The 23,160-nt window shown below is 37.2% G+C and overlaps 1 protein-coding gene across 1 annotated transcript in view; it reads left to right on the forward strand.

Annotated features, from left to right (window-relative positions):
• IQCM (IQ motif containing M) overlaps positions 1-23,160 on the forward strand; it is a gene marked incomplete at its 5' end in the record, with an annotated part of 345,675 nt that overhangs the window by 254,473 nt on the left and 68,042 nt on the right. The gene's annotated exons all lie outside the window — the stretch shown is intronic.

The raw sequence follows: 23,160 nt of genomic DNA on the forward strand, positions 1-23,160 counted from the left end.
TAAGAAATGAACATTGTGAACGTGATCTTATTGCAGTGTACTATGTAGCACATTAATAGACATAGTGGTACTTAAAAAGAGTATTTCCAACCCCCAAGGGAGTGGATGTTTAGGGGAAAGATGGTCTTTTGATAAATAATAGTTTTTAATTTTAATGTAGTCAAATTCATCTATCTTTTCTTTTTTACTTTGTATTATTTCTGAAGATTATCCCAATGCATTTTCTGAACTATGTAACATTAACTTGTTCCCTTTTACTTCAAGATAATACAATATGTTAGGCTCATATTTGTTATCAATTTAACTAATATGTCTTGTCAATTTGCCATGGACCACTAAAACAATCTGTTTATTATTTCTGCCAATCCATTTGATCTTAGTGCCTGCTAATCTGTTTTTCTTTAGTTTCCATATAATTTTTTATAAAATCTTCTTTAAAGCCCCATTAAAATAGAAAGATAGCAGGTCTCTAATTTACTTTATCCTTTAAGCTTGTTATCCTATGAAAGAAATTAAATACAGTACAGTGAATTGCATACACATTTATAAATTATGTAATAAGCTTATCTTTATTCAAGCAATTAATCTTGCTCTTTTGGAAAAACCCAAGGGGAAATAACCCAAGTTGTCTTATATTTCCAAGAAACAACACGCACAAAACATTGGAATTTTGCTGCTTATCCTATCTCAAATGTCAGAAAAATATCTAAAAATCATAGAACTTTTATTCTAAATACAATTATTAGATAACCTGATTGATCAATGTTTGCTCTGACCTAGAAAACAGTGTAAGATGATATTATAGAAAAAGTGTGCTATTTATGTAGCTACAGGAAAAGTATCCCATGAGTATTTCTTTCCAAATGCCTTTAATTAATTTAGAGAATGGGGAAAGACAGTTAAATATATACATGTGTGTTCTTTCAATCCTTTTCATTGGTAACCAAACCTCGAAATTATTAGAGGCAGCAGTGTGTTAGGATAAAACACTATGTATGTTACCCATTGGGAGTTTAGCTTTATCAGAGATTATTCTGCATTGGTTTTGGTCCTTTTAAAGAACACTTTAAGAAAATTTAAATACTCAAAGTATTTCCCAATTTATCAAAACCCTCTATTGATATCCAACCCAAAAAATGAGAAAATTAAGCTTCCTTTTACTTCTCTCAAACATCTACCAATCAAAAATATATATCATGATTTTTGAAAATGTTTTTGAGATTTCTGACATATGTATCTTTTCTATAAACCTTATAGTTGTTTGGTCTTGTGGTTCTATATGTTTAAATGGGTTCAGTATTTCCCTTCCTTCTTCCTTTCCTTAATCATGAGCTTCTCCATTCTTTAGTTCTTTGTTTTGAGTCAATTTTATTTGGCTTTATTTTAACAAATTGTGGTATTTTATTGCTTTGTTTCGTTTTATTCCAGGAAGAGATTGTGGAAGCTGTATTTCCTTGAGAATGTTTTTTGTATCTTTATACTTGGCTTTATTTAAAACTCTTGGATTACACCTTCTCTCAGAACTTTTAAGTTTTTCTTCTTTCTTTGTTAACCTTTGTTTTGGAAAAACTGAAGTCATCTATTACCACCTTATAATTTGTGTTCCAAAAGGCTACTTTGTATGTCCTAAAGTTTATCAAACTTGGCATGGTCTTTTTGATGTGTAAGTTTGACTATTACAGTTCCCACTTGTTTAATCAAACACTAATGTAAATGTTGCTACAAAGGTATTTTATAAATATGACTGAAGTACATAATTGGTGGACTTTAGTTAGGGAGATTATCCCAGGTAATCTGGGCAGGCCTGATACAATCAGATGGCAGGCCTTGAAAGACAGCTGAGACCTCCCTGAAGAAATTCTACTTGTGGATAATCTTCAGCCATGCCCAAGAATTCCAGCCTGCCTTTCTCAATGGCCTGCTATATGGATTTGAGACTTGTTTACCAAGTCCCCACAAGTGTATAGGCAACACATCTCAATTTGTATCTCCTCCTAGTTCTGCCTCTCGAGTTGAACACTGATTGATAAGGACTATCTAAAAATGTGGAATTCGACAATAGGTGGAAGCTAGAAAAATATTTAGGACTCTGATAATGAAAGTCTGGATTGCTTTGAACAGACAGACAGAATTATGGAAGTTAATGATTCTGCTAATAAAGGCTCAGAAGGAAGTGAGGAGCATGGTAGAGAAAATGTAAATCACCTGAGACAATACCTAAAATCACAGACTATTGGTGGAAATATAGAAGTTAAAGCTACTGCTACCGAGGCTCAAAAGGAAATGAGGAACACATTATTAGAAATTAGGGGAAAGGAAAGCTCAGTGGAATTGTGTCCTACAGTTATGTAGAAAGTGGAGTTTGTATGCTATGGCTTGAACATTCAGCTGAGGAGGTTTCCAGCCAAAGAACTGAAAGTGTAGCCTGGTTACTTTTTTGCAGCTTATGGTAAAATGCAAGAGGATAATTTGAAAGAAACACTGCTAAATAGAAAGGAACCAAAAATAGATGATTTGGGAAATTCTCAACTCATTCAAATTGTGAAAGATGCTAAAACTAAGATGTTCACTATCAGGAAAACATGCTTTAAAGGAAAAGCTAAGAGTGTGGCTGGACAACATTTTGCTAATACCTCAGAAAGATAAAAAAGACAACTCATTTACAAAAAGATTCTTTTACGAGAAAAAAATGTGCGATTCATAGAAACTCTCAGTTATCTATGCAGAAGTCACAAATCAGGGTGAGATTTTCCAAGAAAGATGTGTGGAGAAGCCCCTTGTTTAATGTACTGAATCTCTCTAACATACATGGGAGAACCACAAGATTCTTGAGAGTTTTATATAAGCAGAACCTGGGCAGTTTGGACTGAAAAGGACAGAGATAGTATGAAATGAAAGAAGGCTACTGGACACCAAGAATTATATAGGCAAGAAACAGACTGATAAAACTACTCAGCTATAAATCCACGCTACCCTTCATGAGAAAGGAAAGATGATTCAGAGGGCAGAGGTGAAAACTAGAGGATTATTTCCAGCCCTTGGAATCTAATGGAGTTTATCCAGCTTGATTTCAAAAACACTTATTTTTATTCTCCTATTTTTTCTCTCTTGAATGAAGCTGTGTTAGCTGTTATCTTACACTAGTTCCACTCTCGTAGTTTGGGAGCAGATAATATATTCTTAAATTTCAGAGTTCTATACATGGAGAGGGATTATGCCCTAAAATAGATTATACCCAGAGTATCGCTCATATCAAATTTAGATGATTTTGATGATGAGATTTGGGACTTTTGAGGTGATCAGATTTTTGGACTTTGACTTGATGTCATCAGTGCTTGTAACCTAAGGGACATTGGGATGGGGTGAATGTACTTTGCATGTGAGACAGACATTAATCTCTTTTCCTTTGGCTCCACCTCTGTGTCATTCTGAGGTGTGGAATGAAACTGGGTATCTCAGTTGTTTTTTCTGCTTCTCCTATGTTCCATCTATACAGATAGGTCTTGTCACTCCCACAAAATGTCATGGAGGACCATGGTTCTTCCTTTCAACCCAAGATCTGAAGAAGGTTGTATCAGCTCTAGATATTCTCTCTCATTTAGGTCTGAATTTCATTGTTTCTTTCAAATATTCTTGAAATTTACTAGAGGTTGTGGGAATTTTAATGTCTCATTAAAGATGTTAATATATTTCTATTTTGGTATATTTAAAAAATGTTTTGGGGTGCCTGGGTGGCTCAGTTGGTTAAGTGTCCAACTCTTGATTTTGGCTCAGATCATGATCTCAGGGTGGTGAGCTCAAGCTCTAAATCAAGCTCTGTTCTCAGCAGGGAATCTGGTGGAGATTCTCTCCCTCTCTGTCTCCCCCTCCCCCTGCTCATGCGTGTGCACTCTCTCTCTCTGAAATAAATAAATCACTCTTTAAAAAAAGGGAAAACAAGGGAATTGGGTAATTCATATTTAATTAAATTAATTATATAATTAATTACTTAATATAATAATTTAAGGTAGATATACTTATTTAGAGTTTCTGTGCTTCCAACCTAGGGGGTAAATTTTTTTATTAAAATGTTCTTCCTAAGAAAATGAAAAGAAATATCTTTTTTTAAAGATTTTATTTATTCATTAGAGACAGAGAGGCAGACACACACAGAGGGAAAAATAGGCTCCCCGCAGGGAGCCTGATGTGGGACTTGATCCCGGGACTCCAGAACCACGAACTGAGCCAAAGGCAGAAGCTCAACCGCTGAGCCATCCAGGTGTCCTGAGACTTTGAGTTTTAATTCTGTCCCTCAAGGCTGCAGCCATATCTACATCTTGTCTTCTAACTTCCTTTTATTTTTTTGTATATTTTTTTATTGGAGTTGAATTTGCCGGGGGATTCCTGGGTGGTGCAGCGGTTTGGCGCCTGCCTTTGGCCCAGGGCGCGATCCTGGAGACCCGGGATCGAATCCCACGTCAGGCTCTCGGTGCATGGAGCCTGCTTCTCCCTCTGCATATGTCTCTGCCTCTGCCTCTCTCTCTCTCTCTCTATCATAAATAAATAATAAAAAAATTGAATTTGCCAACATAAGTATAACACCCAGTGCTCATCTCGTCAAGTGCCCCCCTCAGTGCCCATCACCCAGTCACCCTATCCCGCCCTCCCCTCCCCCCCCCCGCACTCCCTTCCACTACCCATTGTTCGTTTCCCAGAGTTAGGAGTCTCTTATGTTTTGTCACCCTCTCTGATATTTCCCACTCATTTTCTCTCCTCTCCCCTATAACCCCTTCCACTATTTTTTATATTCCCTGTATGAGTGAAACCATATAAAGATTGTCCTCCAATTGACTTACTTCACTCAGCATAATACCCTCTAGTTCCGTCCACATCGAAGCAATGGTGGGTATTTGTCATTTCTAATGGCTGAGGAATATTCCATTGTATACATAAACCACATCTCCTTTATCCATTCATCTTTCGATGGACACCGAGGCTCCTTCCACAGTTTGGCTATTGTGGACATGGCTGCTAGAAACATCGGGGTGCAGGTGTCCCGGCGTTTCACTGCATCTGTATCTTTGGGGTAAATCCCCAGCAGTGCAATTGCTGGTTCATAGGGTAACTTTTTAACTTGAAATATCTTTTGAATTATGTATTGTGAGCTCAATAAAAACTGCCCCTGTGCTCTTAAGTTTTTTGTGCTGTCGTGTTCTCTCAAAGTAAGAACATTCAGACTAAGATGAGAGAAGCACTTGTCTTTAGCCAGATTAGAGTTACATTAATGGATTTAATCTGGCCATCCTGAGACTCAGATCTTCAAAGAAAAATGAAAGGCATATTTTTAAAATGGAATGCTTAAAATTAACCAGATTACCCCAATCATTTGTGAGACTATTTTGCATTACTTCTAGTACATAGATATTTACACACAAGGATCAGAGGCCCTTTGTTCCAGCTGTTTTGACCGTCATTTAAAAAAAATTTGTTGAATCATCTTTTCCTGTTATGTATTCTGACAAGTTTTTCTTAAGACTATTAATTATATGTTTATTTTATAAACTGTAGCCATATTTTGCTAAGATTATAATCGTTTTCAGCTGATCTTGTTGAGTTTTATTATGTAATTGTTCCCCTGAAAATAATGATAATATACTTCTCATAATTATGCATCTATCATTTAGGATGTGACTTTGTATTTTTTTCTTGATTTTTGCATTGTTTAAAACTTTTAAGACATTAGATGATAAAGATGGACATTGTTGCTTTTTCATTAATGTTAATGTTATTATTTACTGATGATGCTTGTTTTAAGTTTTTCTCTTCCAAGTTTACTAGAATGTCTTTATGAAGAGGGTCTTTAAAATTTTTTATTAGATACCTTTTCAACATCTATTGAAAGAGTTTACATTTTACTTGATCTATCTCATTGCCAGCTTAAATTCTTATTCCTCCTTGGTGAGACTGGGTGGCTCAATTGGTTAAATATCTGATTTTGACACAGGTCAGGATCTCAGGGTCTGGGACTGCTTGTCCCTCCGCCCCTTCCCCTACTCATACTCTCTCTCTCTCTCTAATAAATAAATAAACCTTAAGAAAAAAAAACTTTGTTCTTCCTTAGGTATTAAATATGCTTTTGAATATTTATGTTATTATTCTATTTCAGGTTTTTAGTTTTGAAGCTGTTTACTCTTTGTTGCTTAATACAAATGATGCTTTTTTGGGGGGGTTGTTTTTGTATATTTTTTAATTGGAGTTTGATTTGCCAACATATAGCATAACACCCAGTGCTCATCCCGTCAAGTGCCCCCCTCAGGTGCCCGTCACCCAGTCACCCCACCCCACATACCCCCACCCACCTCCCCTTCCACTACCCTTTGTTCTTTTCCCAGGATTAGGAGGCTCTCATGTTCAGTCACCCTCTGATATTTCCCACTCAATTTCTCTCCTTTCCCCTTTAATCCCTTTCACTATTTTTTATATTCCCCGAATGAATGAGACCATATAATGTTTGTCCTTCTCCGATTGACTTACTTCACTCAGCATAATACCCTCCAGTTCTATCCACGTCAAAGCAAATGGTGGATATTTGCCATTTATTTATTTTATTTTATTTTATTTATTTTATTATTTTATTTTATTTATTTTATTTGTTTTATTATTTTATTTTATTATTATTATTTTTTAAATTTTTTTATTGGAGTTCATTTTGCCAACATTTGGCATAACACCCAGTGCTCATCCTGCCAAGTGCCCCCCTCAGTGCCCATCACCAGGTCACCCCAACCCCCTCCACCTCCCTTTCCACTACCCCTTGTTCATTTCTCAGAGTTAGGTGTCTCTCATGTTTTGTCACCCTCACTGATACTTTCACTCATTTTCTCTCCTTTCCCTTTATTGCCTTTCACTAATTTTTATGTTCCTCAAATGAATGAGACCATATGTTTGTCCTTTTCCAATTGACTTATTTCATTCAGCATAATACCCTCCAGTTCCAGTCACATCGAAGCAAATGGTGGGTATTTGTCGTATCTAATGGCTGAGGAATATTCCATTGTATACATAGACCACATATTCTTTATCCATTCTTCTTTCAATGGACACTGGGGCTCCTTCCACAGTTTGCTATTGTGGACATTGCTGCTGTGAACATTGAGGTGCAGGTGTCCTGACGTTTCATTGTATATGTATCTTTGGGGTAAATGCTCAGCAATGCAATTGCTGGGTCATAGGGTAGCTCTATTGTTAACTCTTTGAGGAACCTCCACACAGTTTTCCGGAGTGGCTGTACCAGTTCTCATTCCTACCAACAGTGCAAGAGGGTTCCCCTTTCTCCATATCCTCTCCAATATTTGTGTTTCCTGTCTTATTAATTTTCCCCATTCTCACTGGTGTGAGGTGGTAGGTATCTCATTGTGGTTTTGATTTGTATTTCCCTGATGGCAAGTGATGTAAAGCATTTTCTCATGTGCTTGGTGGCCAGGTCTATGTCTTCCTTGGTGAAATTTCTGTTCATGTCTTTTGCCCATTTCATGATTGGATTGTTTGTTTCTTGGCTGTTGAGTTTAGTAAGTTCTTTTAGATCTTGATTACTAGCCCTTTATCTGATAGGTCATTTGCAAATATCTTCTCCCATTCTGTAGGTTGTCTTTTAGTTTTGTTGACTGTTTCTTTTGCTGTGCAGAAGCTTTTTCTCTTAAGTCCCAATATTTCATTTTTGCTTTTGTTTGCCTTGCCTTCATAGATGTATCTTGCAAGAAGTTGCTGTGGCCAAGTTCAAAAAGGGTGTTGCCCGTGTTCTCCTCTAGGATTTTGATGGATTCTTGTCTCACATTTAGATCTTTCATCCATTTTGAGTTTATCTTTGTGTCTGGTGTAAGACAATGATCTAGTTTCATTCCTCTGCATGTGGCTGCCAATTTTCCCAGCACCATTTATTGAAGAGACTGTCCTTTTTCCAGTGGATAGTCTTTCCTGCTTTGTCGAATATTAGTTGACCATAGAGTTGAGGGCCCATTTCTGGATTCTCTATACTGTTCCATTGATCTATGTGTCTGTTTCTGTGCCAGTACCACACTGTCTTGATGATCACAGCTTTGTAGTACAACTTGAAATCTGGCATTGTGATGCCCCCGGCTCTGTTTTTCTTTTTCAATATTCCCCTGGCTATTTGGGGTCTTTTCTGATTCCACACAAATCTTATGATTATTTGTTCCAACTCTCTGAAGAAAGTCCATGGTATTTTGATAGGAATTGCATTGAACATGTCAATTGCCCTGGGTAGCATTGACATTTTCACAATATTAATTCTTCCAATCCATGAGCATGGAACATTTTTGCATCTTTTTGTGTCTTCTTCAATTTCTTTCAGAAGTGTTCTGTAGTTTTTAGGGTATAGATTCTTTACCTCTCTGGTTAGGTTTATTCCTAGGTATCTTATGCTTTTGGGTGCAATTGTAAATGGGATTGACTCCTTAATTTCTCTTTCTTCAGTCTCATTGTTAGTGTATAGAAATGCCACTGATTTCTGGGCATTAATTTTGTATCCTGCCCCACTGCCGAATTGCTGTATGAGTTCTAGCAATCTTAGGGTGGAGTCTTTTGAGTTTTCTAGGTACACTTTCATGTCATCTGCAAAGAAGGAGAGTTTGACTTCTTCTTTGCCAATTTGAATGCCTTTTATTTCTTTTTGTTGTCTGATTGCTGAGGCTAGGACTTCCAGTGCTATGTTGAATAGCAGTGGTGAGAGTGGACATCCCTGGCTTGTTCCCGATCTTAGGGGAAAGGCTCCCAGTGTTTCCCCACTGAGAATGATATTTGCTGTGGGCTTTTCACCAATGGCTTATAAGGTGCTGAGGAATGTTCCCTCTATCCCTATACTCCGAAGAGTTTTGATCAGGAATGGATGCTGTGTTTTGTCAAATGCTTTCTCTGCATCTATTGAGAGGATCATATGGCTCTTGTTTTTTCTCTTGTTGATATGATCTATCACATTGATTGCTTTACGGTGTTGAACCAGCTTTGCATCCTGGGGATAAATCCCACTTGGTCGTGGTGAATACTCTTCTTAATATACTGTTGGATCCTATTGGCTAGTATCTTATTGAGAATTTTTGCATCTGTGTTCATCAGGGATATTGGTCTATAATTCTCCGTTCTGGTGGGGTCTTTGTCTGGTTTTGGAATTAAGGTGATGCTGGCCTCATAGAATGAGTTCATAAGTATTTTGTCCCTTTCTATCTTTCGGAACAGCTTTAGTAGAATAGGTATGGTTTCTTCTTTAAACGTTTGATAGAATTCCCCTGGGAAACCATCTGGCCCTGGACTTTTGTGTCTTGGGAGGTTTTTGATGACTGCTTCAATTTCCTCCCTGGTTATTGGCCTATTAAGGTTTTCTATTTCTTCCTTTTCCAGTTTTGGTAGTTTGTCGTTTTCCAGAAATGCATCCATTTCTTCTAGATTGCCTAATTTATTGGCGTATAGCTGCTCATAATATGTTTTTAAAATCGTTTGTATTTCCTTGGTGTTCGTGGTGATCTCTCCTTTTTCACTCATGATTTTATTAATTAGAGTCTTTTTTCTTTTTCATAAGGCTGGCTAATGGTTTATCTATCTTATTAATTCTTTCAAAGAACCAACTCCTGGTTTTGTTGATCTGTTCTACAGTTCTTCTGGTCTCTATTTCATTGAGTTCTGCTCGAATCTTTATTAATGCTCTTCTTCTGCTTGGTGTAGGTTTTATTTGCTGTTCTTTATCCAGTTCCTTCAGGTGTGAGGTTAGCTTGTGTATTTGACTTTTTTCCAATTTTTTGAGGGATGTTTGTATTGCAATGTATTTCCCTCTTAGGACTGCTTTTGCTATACCCCAAAGATTTTGAACGTTTGTGTCTTCATTTTCATTAATTTTCATGAATTTTTCTCTAATTTCCTGGTTGAACCTTTCATCTTTTAGCAAGATGCTCTTTAACCTCCATGTGTTTGAGTTTCTTCCAAATTTCTTCTTGTGATTGAGTTCAAATTTCAAAGTATTTATGGTCTGAAAATATGCAGGGGACAATCCCAATCTTTTGGTATCAGTTGAGACCTGTTTGTGACCCAGTATTTGGTCTATTCTGGAGAGAGTTCCATGTGCACTTGAGAAGAATGTGTATTCAGTTGCGTTTGGATGTAAAGTTCTGTAGATATCTGTGAAATCTATCTGGTCCAGTGTATCATTTAAAGCTCTTATTTCTTTGGAGATGTGCTTAGAATATCTGTCATTTGCAGAAAGTGCCATGTTGAAGTCTCCTAGTATTAGTTTATTATTATCTAGGTGTGTCTTTACTTTGTTTATTAATTGATTGATATACTTGGCAGCTCCCACATTAGGGGCATAAATATTCATGATTGTTAGGTCCTCTTGTTGGATAGATCCTTTAAGTATGATATAGTGTCCCTTTTCATCTCTGACTACAGTCTTTGGGATAAACTTTAATTTATCTGACATGAGGATTGCTACCCCAGCTTTTTTTTTTTTTTTTTTTTTGAGGGCCATTTAAATGGTAAATGGTTCTCCAACCTTTCATTTTCAGGCTGGAGGTGACTTTAGGTCTAAAATGAGTCTCTTGTAGAAAGCAGATAGATGGGTCTTGCTTTTTTAACCAGTCTGAAACCCTGTGTCTTTTGATGGGATCTTTTAGCCCATTTACATTCAGAGTTGAAAGATATGAATTTAGTGCCATCATAATACCTATTCAGTCCCTGTTTTTGTGGATTATTTCTTTGGGCTTCCTCCTTCTTTTACAGGGTCCCTCTTAATATTTCTTGCAGAGCTGGTTTGGTGGTCACATATTCTTTCAGTTCCTGCCTGTCTTGGAAGCTCTTTATCTCTCCTTCCATTTTGAATGAGAGCCTTGCTGGATAAAGTATTCTTGGCTGCATGTTCTTCTCATTTAGGACCCTGAATATATCCTGCCAGCCCTTTCTGGCTTGCCAGGTCTCTGTGGAGAGGTCTGCTGTTAATCTAATATTTCTCTCCATATAAGTTAGGGATCTCTTGTCTCTTGCTGCTTTAAGGGTTTTCTCTTTATCTTTGGAATTTAGAAGTTTTACTATTAAATGTCAAGGTGTTGAATGGTTTTTATTGATTTTAGGTGGAACCCCTCTACCTCCTGAATGCCTGTTTCCCTCCCCAAATTAGGGAATTTCTCAGCTATGATTTGTTCAACCATGCTTTCTGTCCCTCTGTCCCTCTTGGGGCCCTCTGGAGCCCCAATTATACATAGATTTTTCCTCCTGAGGCTGTCATTTATTTCCCTTAACCTTTCCTCATGGTCTTTTAATTGTTTTACTCTTATTTCCTCAGCTTCCTTCCTTGCCATCAACTTGTCTTTTATGTCACTCACTCTTTCTTCTACCTCCTTAACCTTGATCATTAGGACCTCCAGTTTGGATTTCATTTCATTTAATTGACTTTTAATTTTGGCCTGATCAGATCTAAGTTCTGCAGTCATGAAGTCTCTTGAATCTTTTGTTTTTTTCCAGAGTCACCAGTAGCTTTATAATTATGCTTCTGAATTGGCTTTCTGATGTCAAGTTGTAATCCAAATTCTGTAACTCTGTGCGAGAGAGGACTGTTTCTGATTCTTTCTTTTGTGGTGAGTTCTTCTTTCTAGTCATTTTTCTCAGTGCAGACTGGCTGTATGATTGGGCTGAATCAGGAATATTAAGCACGACCTAAGTAAATTTCACCCTAGATGATTCTGTTGAGGTCAGAGACCAGAAATTGAAAACAAAGATCAGAACGAAATAAAACGAAAGGACTACTAAGGTGAAAAACAAATTTTAAAACAAAGTAGTAAAAAATAAAAGGCCAAGAATCCTAAAGAAGAAGAGAGAAAAAAAAAAGAAAAAGTAAAGAAAAAAAAATAAAAAAAAAGGAGAAGAAAAAAGGGGGGGGACTGGGAGATGCTGGTGGTGATGAAGTTGTAGTGGAGGGGGAATGTAGTCTACCTGAGGGGTACACTCAGAAACCTCTTGTTTCTGAGTATATTAAGTTCTGCATGTTAGAAAGATGCTCAGTCCCAAATTTATATAAACCAGAAATATTTGTAGAGGGCCCCAACATTGACCACCAATACATAAATGAGATAAAAGAGGGGGGCAGAATGGGAATGAGAAATGTCATGGAATGAACCAGCACGGTATACTACTTGGTTCTCTGGGTGCATGCTGGTCATGTTTTAGAAGGTATTAATTACCCCATTGGAAAACAAAATGAGGCAGAGAAAACAAAAAACACAAAACAAAAAAACATATCTTGTATATCTCCTTAAATTAGGTTGAGTATGTTGAAGGGAATCTAGAAGTGGAAAATATATCTAGGGCAATATATCAGAATATATCAGGAAATATATCAGAATATACAGAAAATATATCTGTAATTGTAGAAATATGAAAGTCAAAAAGGAAGAAACAAAAATGAAGAGGTGGTAAAATATCGTAGTTAAGGTGGGAAAAGAGAAAAAAATGGAAATTTACAGTGTGATATAAAAACGAGTTGTACTGGAAAAAGGAAGGAAGTAAAAAGGAGGGGTATCCTCTGGTTCTATATACTGTAAGTCCCTCGACTTCCCCTGGAACTTTCCAGCGCTGCTTGGTCAAGAACTTGCTCTTCCCGCGTCCTTCCAGCTGGTCTTCTGGGGGAGGGGCCTGCTGTGCTCATTCTCAGGTGTGTGCACCTGGGGGAGCTGCCCCGCCCGCCCCCTGCCAGGTGCATGGCTCAGTGGTGCATGGCCTGTGAGGCCTCTGTTCCCTGGCGGCTCCGATCCTCCCAGGGTGACACCGGGAGGAACAACAGCACTGGCGGCGGCCAGCTCTCCAGCCCTGGAGTCTGCTCCAGCAGGAACTACCGCAGCTCCCAGTCCGCAGGGGCCTGGATGCTCTGGGAGCGGGGGGGCGCTGACCTGCACTTTTGGGGGCTCCCGGCGGCAGGAGCGTCCTCGGTCTCCTGGGCCCTCCCCGCCTCTGCCTGTCCTGAGGGGAGAGCAGGATCCTGGGCTGTGCCCCCGACGCCCTGGGCTTGCTGCGGTAATCGCGCTCCCGGCCGCTCAGTCCCCTCCACGAGGAGCCCCCCGAGCTGCTCCCGAGGCTCCGCTGGGCCGCGCAGTCCCCTCTGCGAGGAGCCCCCCCCCTCTGAGCTGCTCCCGAGGCTCCGCTGGGCGCGCTCCAGGCTCCAGCCCTTTCCCAAGCTCGGCCGCGGGTGTGGCGCGCTCTCCCCCAGGCGCCCCTCCTCTGTTAGTGACCCCGGGAGCCTGGGGGCTCCACGGCCCCTCCTGGGATCCTGCTCCAGCTCCCTGCGAGTGCCTTTCTGTCCGGGAAGAATCCGGTGTGGATTTTTAAAGTTCCTGTTTCTTGGAGTTGGGCTTTCCTGTCCAGGAGGCTCTCACCGGCCTCCCTTAGCCCGGCTCCTCGCGCGGGGCCCCTCCCCAACTGGATATTTATTTATTTATTTATTTATTTATTTATTTATTTATTATTATTTATTATTTTTTTCCGCCTTCCTACCTTGTTAGAAGCAGGAACTCTTCTCTCTGTAGCCTTCCGGCTGTTCCCTCTTTATTTTCAGGATGATCTGCAAGTGATCTAGGTGAGTTGGTGGGGACAGGTGACCCTGCTCCTCCGCCATCTTTCTTTTTGATTCCATTGATGCTTTTATTTTATTTTTTTTTAATTTTTCCAATGATGCTTTTAAAAAGAAAACACAGATTTATCATTGAGCTTTTCTTTAGCAATTTATTTTAGGTTTTAACATACCTTTTTTTTTTTACATAGGCTTTTAGAAAAAAATATCCCTCATAAGGAATCCTTATAATTCAATTGGAATTATTAACCAAAGCTATTTTATTGTTTTACTTAGCTATATAATTTATGTATGGTAGTATGATCTGCAGTTTTATCTAAATTTCATAAAGACAGAAAAAGGGAAAAATTACTTAGCTTTCTTTATCAGGTACTTGAAAATGTGTTGAATTTGCTTTTGTCTAAATAGTAAAAATAAAAACGGAAATAAAATTGAAATGTTAGCATATTTCTTTATGAACTCTGTTCCACTGCAGAAGTGAAACTTTTGAAATAACTGTACTTTGATTATTGAGTAATCTAATGAGTACAATTCCATAACTCTCTATTTTATAATATAATTTTTATTTGATTTATAAAGATGTATCAAGGGCATAGTTTTCTTATATTTAACCTTTGAATTATATAGTAAAGAACATTCTGGCAAAATTCACAATATGTGCCTGTTTACATGAACTGAGGGGATTTAAAAGTAGTAATATTTGTATACTTTAACAATTTTTAAATTAATATTTGCCTAGATTTTAACACATTTTTAATTGATGCATGTCCTTATTTTGTATTCTTTACTCTCCATCAGGTGTTAGCGAACATTTTTGCTTTTCTTTAAAGTGAGTAGTAACAGTATTTAACTATGATGTGAAAGATCAACAGTTCTTGCATTTATTTTTACTGGTTAAATCATCCAATGGCATAGTGTAGCTGCCTTCAACCATTTGCCTTTTGCTTTTGAATGTTTTGCTCCTTTGTTAATTATCATTAAGATCTTGTATTTCTTAAAAGAAATTAAATTTAAGAAAGTTTTATTAATTTAAGGATGTAGATGCTTTAGATTTAAATAAGGGCATTGAAGACATGAATAATTTTTATGCTGATAAATTGGTATCCTTGTCTTAAATTTACTAATAAATAGAAAAAGTTTCTATAAAAATGGGATGACAGAAAATTATAACATTCACTTATTTCAAATAAAAGGAAATGAAAGCATTATAAGTCCTGTGGCAGTGACAGGATATTAGATGGACAACATTTAGAAATTTGTCACTTACAATGAGTGGGTTGTAGATGATTCCACCACCAGTTTAAATTCATATTTGTTAACCCCATACTGAAACCTCCCATGACTGGTCAGTGGCACATGAGAGATAAATTAGCATTTTAATGAGTGAATAATGTTCACAATGGAAGAAAATCTCCACCATCACCATTGCTTTTAGCTTGTGAACTTCATGTTTGTAGGAAGGCTTTAAAGTATATTTTTACCTTAGTGATAAATTGAGTTACATAGTAGTGCAGTTACTGGGCAAAGGTAAAGGACTGGCTACTTCTACCCATATTTGTAAATACTTGTTAATAATCAACTTCTTAACAAGGTCCACCTTTCTGGTTTAATAACTGAGGGTCACTAGTGAAGCTTTGTTAGCCTCCTAACTCTCCCTGATACACTTAGGACTTGTCTTGAATTTAATGATTTACACACTTGCTCTATTTAAGTATTGAGTCTGTGCTGGGATTTGTGTTGAGGACAGGCCCATTAGGAAGAAATTGACATTTTCAAAAATCCTAGAAGCTGAAGGTTCTAATCATTCAAAGTAAATATTGTTCTTTCATCTGAAATTGTGTTGCTCTTGCATTTTTAGTGTTAAAATACCCTTTAATAATAATTCCAGAAAGGGACAATTATAATAATAGGTTGCCTTTATTTTTATCATTCTTACTTCTTTTTAAAAATTTTTTAAAATTCAAAAAAAAATTTTTAATTCAATTCATTTTAATTAACATATACCATATTTTTAGTTTCAGAGGTAGAATTTAGTGATTCATCAATTGGGTATAACACCCAGTGCTCATTACTTAAACTGACCTCCTTTAATCCCATCACACAATTGCCTTAACTCCCCACCCACATCCCCTCCAGCAACCTTCAGTTTGTTTCCTGTAGTTAGAATCTCTTATGGTTTGCCTCTTTCTCTGTTTTCAACTTATTTTTCCTTCCCTTCACATAAATTCATCTGTTTTGTTTCTTAAATTCCACATATGAGTGAAATTATATAGTCTTTGTCCTTCACTGACTTATTTCACTTAGCATAATACCCTCTAGTTCCATCCACGTCATTGCAATGACAAGATTTCATTCCTTTTGATGGCAGAATAATATTCCATTGCATATACCACATCTTCTTTATCCATTAATCTGTCGATGGACATTAAAGGTCTTTCTATATTTGGCTCTTGTGGATGTTGCTCCTATAAACATTGGGGCATATACCTTTCAAATCGCTATGTTTGTATCATTATTCTTTTTTTTTAAGATTTTATTTACTTATTCATGAGAGACACAGAGAGAGACAGAGAGGGCAGGAGAAGCAAGTTCCATGCAAGAAATCTGATATGGGACTTGATCCTGGGTCTCTGGGATCATGCCCTGAGCTGAAGGCAGGCTCTCGACTGCTGAGCCACCCAGGTGTCCCTCATTCTGACTTCTTCCTCTTCTTTTTTTTTCTAATCTTTTAAATTTTTTAAAACGATTTTATGTATTTATTCATGAGACACACACACACACAGAGAGAGAGAGAGAGAGAGAGAGACAGGCAGAGGGAGAAGCAGGCTCCATGCAGGGAGCTCAATGTGGTAATCGATCTCAGGTCTCCAGGATCACACCCCAGGCTACAGGCGGTGGTAAACCGCTGTGCCACCGGGATTGCCCTCATTCTGACTTCTAATGTAAAGCTGACTTTAGGTCTATTTCCCAATTAAAATATTTTTTATCTCTCTGGGATCTTTAATTATTATTATTTTTTATTTAAATTGTAGGTATTTAACATACAATGACAATATTGGTTTCAGGAATAGATTTCAGCGATTCATCACTGACATACAACATCCAGTGCTCATCACAAGTGCCCTCTTTAATACCTGTCACCCATCTAGCCTATCCCCCACACACCTTCATCCACCCTCAGTTTGTTCTCTATCCTGAGTCTCATATGGCTTATTTTCCTTTCTCTTTTTTTTCTTTTCCACCTTCCCATATGTTCATCTGTTTTGTTTCTTAAATTTCACATATGAATGGTATTTGTCTTTCTCTGACTGGGTTATTTCACTTAGCATACTTAGCATAATACACTCTAACTCCATCCATGTTGTTGTTGCAGATGGCAAGATTTCATTCCTTTTGATAGCTGAGTAATATTCCTATATATATATACTATATATATTACTATAGTAATATTCATATATATGAATATAACTATAACTATATATATAATATATATATATATATATATATATATATATATATATATATATATATCTCCCCCACATCCTCTTTATCCATTCATTAGTTGAGGGCCATTTGGGCTATACTCTGGTTTCTCTTCAGATAACATAAATCTTTCGTCTTTTACCAACTTAAAGTTATTAATATTTTATTTTTTTAAACTATCTGCTCAGCTTATTATTTTTAATAGAAAAATTTTAGTATTTATTTGATCTAGGAGTGATCTGCTAACAAGTGTCCTACTAACTACCTATGCCCTATTATGGTTTCTTTGGGGTTGTAGGAGAATAAAAATTAAGCATATGGGATTAGAGTTGGCAAATACTGAAAGTAATAATTATTCCTTATGCTTTTTTGTATTTCCAAAGTTTCCTATGATGAATACATAATGTTTTTAAAACCATGAAATAATGTTAAAATAACCACAAAGCCAGAATATTTGCCAAGCACAAATAAACTCCCATAAGATCCCATTTATAATTTTTTTAAAATCACTGTGTATAATTCTGGGAACCACTACCTTAAGCATTCAGATTCAAGCTCTGCAAGAAGGAAGAAACGAACTCTCAATAATGTAGTGCCCTGTTTGGGAAAGGAAAGGGACATTTTGGGGTTCTCTGAAAATTTACCATCTAGTATAAACATTGAACATAAGGAACCTCACTTGTCTGAGAGGCAGGGGAATACTGGAGGATGCTAAGGAAGTCACACTGGGATTTTATGCTAGTTTACAGCCTTAGCAAACTAAGAGGGTTTTAATCATTTGAAGAATACTGGAGTTGACCTGAGAGATCATCAATATCCTCTACAAAATAGGTTCTTCTTAGAAGACCAACATCAGAAAATTTCCTGGGAAGAGCTATGAGCTGCTGCCTCTGTGAGAGAAGCCACAGTGCTGACTAGCAGACTATGCTGGGATAGCTGATGGCTTAAAAAGATGGGAAGAAAGGAGAGGCCACCAGGGGAAAGGCCACCAGGTGACTAGCAACTCATGAAGCCACTAAAAGTTCCATAATAGCAAGAGCCCCACATTTAAAACAGTGTGGCATCCTTGTTAAAAAGATAGGTTTTGAAGTGAGACTATTAAAAGTAGATCCTCGCTTCATTATTTATAAGCTATGAGGCCATGAAAATGCCCTGCAACCTTCCTCTATCTCCCTAAGATTTGAGTATAATAATATGAAATTCACAGGGTTGTCAGCAAGTTAAATATGTTTGCTTTTAGGATTAAATCAGCTAATGCATGTAATCTGCTTATTAGTACACTGGTATCGACATATGAGACTCACAAAAATACTATCAGTTACTGTTTTATTTATTTAATTTAAAGGCCTTTTATTGACCCTTTTTGAGTATTGGGAACTCCTAGGTGATAGGGGATACAGTGAGTGGGCTAGCAAACAGTCATGGACCTTGCTTGCCTGGAGCTCAAAGTCTTGTAAGGGACACAGATTTGAATCAAATAATAATACAAATAATACAATTACAATCTTCAGGAAGCATAAATGAGGAAAAGTGCAGAGGACAACAACTCTGGAAATGCGTAATGTAGAGACTTGATCTAGTTTGGTGATAGTCACAGGACACTCTCAGGAGAGACATGAAGGAGGCATAGAGATTATAAGGTAATGGAGGGAAGGAGAGGGGAACATACCAGGCAGGGAAGAACATCTTGTGCAAAGGTTCTGAAACAGGAGGAAGCAAGGTGTATTTATGAAACTGAAAGAAATCCAAGATTGTCAGAGATGGAGGAGGTGGCAGGGCCGGGATGTTCAGAAGTCTTTTAGGACATAGTAAAGAGCTGGCATTATTTTAAAAACATCAGGAAACCATTAAATAGGGAAATGTATAAAAAGTACATTTAAAAATATTATTATGTCTGCTATTTAGAGATAAGATTGGAAGGGCCAAGAAGACTGGGAGACTAAAGTGTTTGTGTTGATATATGTGATATTTTTTTCTAGATTCTACCATTAGCTAGATGCTATTTTACGGAGACAAGAATCCTTGGCACAGGACAGGTTTTAGCACATAGACTTTGAGATACCTATTTGTTAGCCAGATGGAGTTCTCAATTAGCTGACTGGGTATTCACCACATTTGGTTAACTCTAAGATACATACTTTCGCATTTTAATGTTTCTGAAATTAAGTTACGTCTTATAATCAATGGTAGGCCATAGTTAAATTTCTAGTCCTTTATATTTCTTAGTGGTGTGTAAATTGATGGGGCCATCAACATCTGTAATATCTTAGATCTAACAAAATATTGTTTTCACTAATAATAACAAGGAAGACCACCATAACACCAATGAGTAGCCCACAAGTGACCAATTCATAAAAAATTCTGATCAACAACCAGTAGGAACCACTGGGCCTTAAAACAACCAAAATAGTGTAAGAGTGACCAGAAAGGGCAATGGGTTCAAGACAACTGACCTTTCTTCCACCCACCGACGAGCCAGCAAGATGGAGGAGGAGACAGGAAACTGCTATCTAAATAGGATAAAGGCTATACCAGCATCTGTTAATGGAAATCATCATAATTATAGTGATAATTAATGCTTAAATAATACTGGATATAGACTAGGTGTTCTCAAGACTTACGTCAACCTATGTAGTCCTCATAACAACACTATAATGTAGACAGTTTTGCTAAAATACTGAGCTGGAAAGAGGTTAACTAACTTGCTTCAGTCATACGGCTCATAAATGGCAGGTCCTGGTTCACACCCAGGCAGTGCAGCTCCAGAGCCTCTGCTATCAACCACTGCTATGCTAATGAAGATAATTAACCCCTTGGTGACCTGGGAACAATAGAGAATTATGGAAATTTTGTGAGGGCTTTTGCCAACAGAACCAGACCTAGGACACATACATTGAAGATCTTCAAATTTCTACACACATATGGCTTGGGGAAGAAGGGGTAAGAAAGAGCTCTTATTCTGAGTTCTGAGAACAGTATTACAACATCTGAATCCAATGTGGCAATATCGGCTTAGCAGTGCATTAGAAGGAAGATATTCCATAAATAACAAAAAAATTATCAATATCAGCAACAAAATTTACATTCCTATTTTTATCTTGGAATGACGTATGTAACTAAAAATAAAGAGAGCATGTTTTGTAAGCTATATGTTTTCTAAAATTAAAAATGCTCACCTGTAATCAACTTTGATATTATGAAGGAAAAGTAGAATTGTTCAAAAATCATAATACCTTGTTCATATAAGCTCCAGGCCTCCATTTGTGTTACCTAATGGCAAACGGTGATGGCAGCAGGACTCTGAGCTAGGAACCTTCGATGTGCATCTCTGTTAGAGTTAGCACTGTGTCTTATTATCCTAACAAGTGCAACATTTCCCCGACTTCATGTGTTTCTGTTTAGTCTTCAATCAGGATACACCAGTAAGAAAAAGTGGCAGCTCCACATTTACCACTGTTTGAGATTTTAGTGAGGGCATTTTATTTTGCTTGACATGGAAACATTTGTTTTTATGAAAAATACAGTGCTTTATGGAAACTAATAAGCATAATCCTATCAAATAAAGTTGCTAAATATCTTTTTTTTTAAACTAAAGGAGTTAGAAAGATATAAATGTCAGGGATGGGAGAAACCTTAAGTGCAATTCTATCTTTTAACCCCGAATAGCTGCAATTATGCTAGTTTTCCTACTTTAATTGTCTTTATGGTTTCAAAGAGAGAAACTCTGATCTATTTTGTTTCCTTATCTTGTCCATCATGGAAAACTTCAGCGCGGTATTTTATTTAGCTGTGTGATTTCTGATTGATGCTGCATTCCTAGCTTCCCTTACAACTCAGGAAGTCTCCTCCTGCCTGAGGAGCTCACCTCTCCACTTCTTGAAGAAGCATGGCTGCGTGGAAAAGTAAAGCAAGTTCACTCCTCAGCATTGCTTTATTATAGTTCCAGCTTCCTCTCTTCTGTTGACAGTTGATGTTGGCAGGCGTTGGCATATATATCACCTATATAATTCTAAATCTATGTGTAATCTTGAAAGAAAATCTATATGTAATCTGTTCACACATGCAAGCATATGTGAGGATGTCTGAGTTTTTGTTTATTTTGTTAGTCACCAGGGAATGATTTTGAATTTTCCCTTTTAAAAGGAGGCAGAAAAGTACTTAAGATGTGTATAATTGAAAGATGCAATTACATATTATTTATTGTTTTCTGACTCTCTCATTGTTTCTATTACTATTGAAATAATACTAGATGAAGACTGACAATACATTAATCTAGTACATAGACATGGTGCCATATAAATACTTTATATGTCTTATGTCACTTAAAGCTTAGGATCATCCTAACAATAATTATATGAGGCCAGTATAATCGCCTGAAGGTAAACTGATTTGTCTAATATTTCACAGCCTGTTAACAGTGATTTGAATATTAGGGCCCAGGTCTGACTATGTCAGCTAGGGTCCACTTATGAAATAGAAACTACATAGTAATTTGAGCAGGAAGAGATTAATGTAAAGAATTATTAATTATGATCTGCTACTAAGGGGTAAAAATAACTTTAAAAATTTGAGAAGATCAGATATAGAGTGGCTGGTATTCCTAGGTCTGAGGCAGAGCACCTAAGGAAAGAACAAGTTTTAAAGAACCTACCCCCACCACACCCCCACCTCCATGGAGCCACGTCTTGGAGAGGGCATAGCTCTGGCCCAGCGAATGGCAGAGAAGTTCACTAAGAGAGCAAGCTAGGGGAACTCCCGGGAAAGCCACTTTCTGGAGTTCTTGGGGAACCGTCCATAGGGAGCTGTCACACTATGGAACCTACTGGGAACCCACTCATGGGAAGGTGTTGCAGCATGGAACTTGGTAGGAAGCTCCCAGTGTGTGTGCATATGGTGGGAGGTGATTCTAAGACACCTCCCAGAAAGTGCCCTACCCTGCTGGCTGCTGTGCACTGTAAGAGCCAACAGAGAGAAGTACCCAGATCCAGGAAGAGCCCCTTCATTATCCAGTTCCCTTTTTTGCTCTTAATGGAAGATGCTTAAATTGTGCCTTATGACCAGGAAGTGATCTAGTCTCACAAACAGGACAGTGAAAGGTGGATTGGGAGTGAGGTAATAGATTGATATCTGGCACACAGCCCACAAACAGATCTGCTTTCTTAATCATTTAAGCATTATGTCATACTGCTTTATACTTACTTTACCATAAAATATACTATCTAACAAAATAAAGGAAAGAAGAAAGAAGGAAATTAGGAAGGAAAGAAAGAAAATGTGATAGGGTTATAAATGAAGATTTACATCATATGATAGTTCTCTTTTCTTTTGAAATATTTCTAGGTAGAGTCACTTTGAATTCATTGCTCAGGAGATTGTCTTACTGAGTTTTAGGCACTGGCTTATCAAACAAAAACTGAAGCTGCAGCAGGAGATCCAGGGTCCATAACCAAAGAATTTTCATTCTATGGTTCAAATTATTTTTGAATTCTAGTTTTCTCATCTACTAGTTAATGCAGGTTATGTTTGGTTGATAATCATTTGTTTGCAAATAAGAGCTTCCTTAGATAAGCCAAAGCCTAATTACATCATTTACAGACTGCAAGATTTAGGCAAGTTATTTAATTTTTCTGGGCCTCAAATTCTTTATGTAAAATGGAAATAATAATAAGATACGCTTTATAGATATTTATGAAAATGAAGTGTATTAATATTTAAAAGCACTTGGAACAATTCCTTGCATACAGTAAGTGGTATATAAGTATTTGCATACATATCATTATATTTTCTTATACATCATAGCCTAGAAATATTAATTCCGTCATTTTGCTTTAGGGAACTCTACACTTAGTCAACATTTTTGTCAGATTAATCTGATTTCATTATTTAATGTTAATTAAAAAATATACATGGTTACATGTATAACATGAATGCTGTTCATTGGTTACCTTACTTTTTCCCATACCTATTAACAATACTGCTTTAAACTTACAGTGTTTGAAGATGATATTTGTAAACCCCTTACTTTTAAATTTTTGCTAGGAATTATCTAAACAGTAAGATTGTTGATGAAGTACCTT

The sequence above is a fragment of the Nyctereutes procyonoides genome, unplaced genomic scaffold, assembly GCF_905146905.1.
Source record: "Nyctereutes procyonoides isolate TBG_1078 unplaced genomic scaffold, NYPRO_anot_genome, whole genome shotgun sequence".
NCBI lineage: Eukaryota > Metazoa > Chordata > Mammalia > Carnivora > Canidae > Nyctereutes > Nyctereutes procyonoides.